This window comes from Petromyzon marinus, unplaced genomic scaffold, assembly GCF_048934315.1.
Source record: "Petromyzon marinus isolate PM22_M1 ecotype Great Lakes invasive population unplaced genomic scaffold, UKy_Petmar_22M1.pri1.0 PM_G_Scaffold_21, whole genome shotgun sequence".
Lineage (NCBI taxonomy): Eukaryota > Metazoa > Chordata > Hyperoartia > Petromyzontiformes > Petromyzontidae > Petromyzon > Petromyzon marinus.
The window spans coordinates 2,090,001-2,092,500 of NW_027422773.1; the positions used below are offsets into that span (position 1 = coordinate 2,090,001).

Genomic DNA, 2,500 nt, shown 5'->3' on the forward strand with positions numbered 1-2,500 from the left:
TATCCTTTCGGACATGTTTTCATGGGACTACCCATGCACAGATCAGAACAAATGTTATCCATGCAATCTTGTTTTCCTAGACCATAGAACTTGGTCATCACATATGACACGGGTACATCCGCACGCAAACAAAACGTATAAATGTCGAATTTGTAATCGCACAGCAGATAGCATACACAAGATAGCGTCGCACTACGGAAGAACTTGCAAAAGTTTAATAGGTAAAACTAGTGCTATAACCACCACAATTGAGGAAACACTATTTAGTTGTTCATATTGTAGCAGAGGTTTTACTACGAAAACAGGTTTAGGGGTACATACTAGACGAACTCATCCGACAGAACATGAAGCTAGACTACAGCAAAACGCACCAGGAAGGAAAGTTAGATGGGGAGAAGAAGAGGTAGAAATTATGGCCCATAAAGAAGCCCAACAGAATGATGAGGACATAAACATGAATCAACTAATACAGAACTCAGTTATGCCACACAGAACGCTAGAAGCGATTAAAGGGAAGTATAAGGAATTGGTAAGGACATTGAAAGAAACCACCTATAAGGTAGAAAATCAATGCCTTGTTAACTTAGTTTTACCGACAACATCGGAAATAACAACTACACCTTCTGAAGGAGATCAGCCAGCAATAAGGGCCGAAAAAGAACAATCACTGACAGCAGCTGAGGATCTTCAGGTCATAATTACCGATCTAAAGATCGAGAATTTAAGTCACAATCAGGCGTTACTGCTACTCAATTCTCATGTAGAAAAGTTTTTAAATCGAAGTAAACCAATTAATAGGAAAGATCGTGTAAACCAACAGGAGAAAGATGAGAATAGGCATCGAAGACAATCAAAGCAAACTAAATACAGGAGGTATCAATATTTATACCATACGAACAAGAAAGCTCTATTAGACGAGATTACTTCAGATAGATCGGGGCCAAGTATATACCCAACTGAAGAAAGCATACGGGGAACATTCGTTACTTTATTCGAGTCAAACTCTCCTCCAGATAATATACCCTTTAAATTAAAAAACGACCAATCATGCATCGATATCGTAAAAGCAATCACCTTAGATGAGTTGATTAAGACCCTAGCAATTATGAAGGATAAGTCACCTGGACAGGACAACATTATTCTTAGCGATCTTAGGACTTTACCAATAAAATATTTACTAGATATCTTAAATATCATCCTTTATTTACAGGATATACCACAAATATGGAAACAACACAGAACAAGACTTATACCTAAAACTAAAGAGGATTTAGAAAAACCCTCAAATTGGAGACCCATAACCATCTCATCAATTGTAATTAGGCTATTACACAAAATTTTAAGTTATCGTCTAGGACAGCAATTAAAGCTTAATTACAGGCAGAAAGCATTCCTCCCGGTAGACGGATGTTTCGAAAATAGTGCATTACTACACTTCATCAGGCAAAAGCACGAAAACACGCAAATAGTGTCAATAGACCTCAGTAAGGCATTCGATTCTGTCAGCCACGAATCGATTATTAGAGCCTTAAAGCGATTTAACTTATCAAAGGAATCAACAACGTACTTGACCAACATCTATAAGTGTAATCTAACTGATATTGTATTTGGATCGACAACAATGCGTAACATAAATCTAAAAAGAGGCGTAAAGCAAGGTGATCCACTTTCACCGCTACTATTTAACATGATTATGGATGAACTATTGGATAACTTGCCGACATATATAGGAGTTAATGTAGGAAATCAGAAAGTAAATTCAATGATGTTTGCAGACGACCTTATCCTATTTGCAGAAACGAAATGTGGCATGAATAAACTCTTGGATATAACTACTAAATTCCTCGATGACAGACACTTGAAAATAAATATAAACAAATGCAATTCGTTAAGATTTATCAAGTACGGCAAACAGAAGACATTTAGTGTTGCAACGACATCATCGTACTTTATAAATAACGAACCCATTAATCCGGTATCATATGTAAAGGGATTCAAATATCTAGGCATTGAATTTGACCCAAGGGGAAAACGATCTATAAGCTGTAACCTGCTCGCAGCAATGTTAAACAAACTGACCAGAGCACCGTTAAAGCCAGAAAAGAAAGTATATTTAATCAATAACAATTTGATACCTCGTATTATTCATCAATTGGTCCTCGGAAAAGTTACCAAGGGTTTATTGATGTCACTTGATTCTGAAATTAGGAAAAGAGTAAAGCTTCTGCTCAGGTTGCCACAGGATACGCCCGACAGTTTCTTTTATACATCAGTATCCAACGGAGGAATGGGCATAAGAAATTTATGCGACTCAGTTGCACTATCTATAATAAGCAGACACAACAAAATGATAACTTCAGATGATCTAGCAATAAGAGCATTATCACAACAATCATACACTATTGCAACGTTAAAACAGGCCCATATCATTGCAGGCTCCAAATTTCCTTCGAAATCTTTAAATCAGAACAAATGGTCAAATAAACTATATCAAACAACA

At 36.6% G+C, this 2,500-nt stretch overlaps 1 pseudogene; it reads left to right on the top strand.

Moving 5' to 3' along the window:
* LOC142912654 (28S ribosomal RNA) overlaps positions 1-2,500 on the top strand; it is an 8,981-nt pseudogene that overhangs the window by 4,449 nt on the left and 2,032 nt on the right.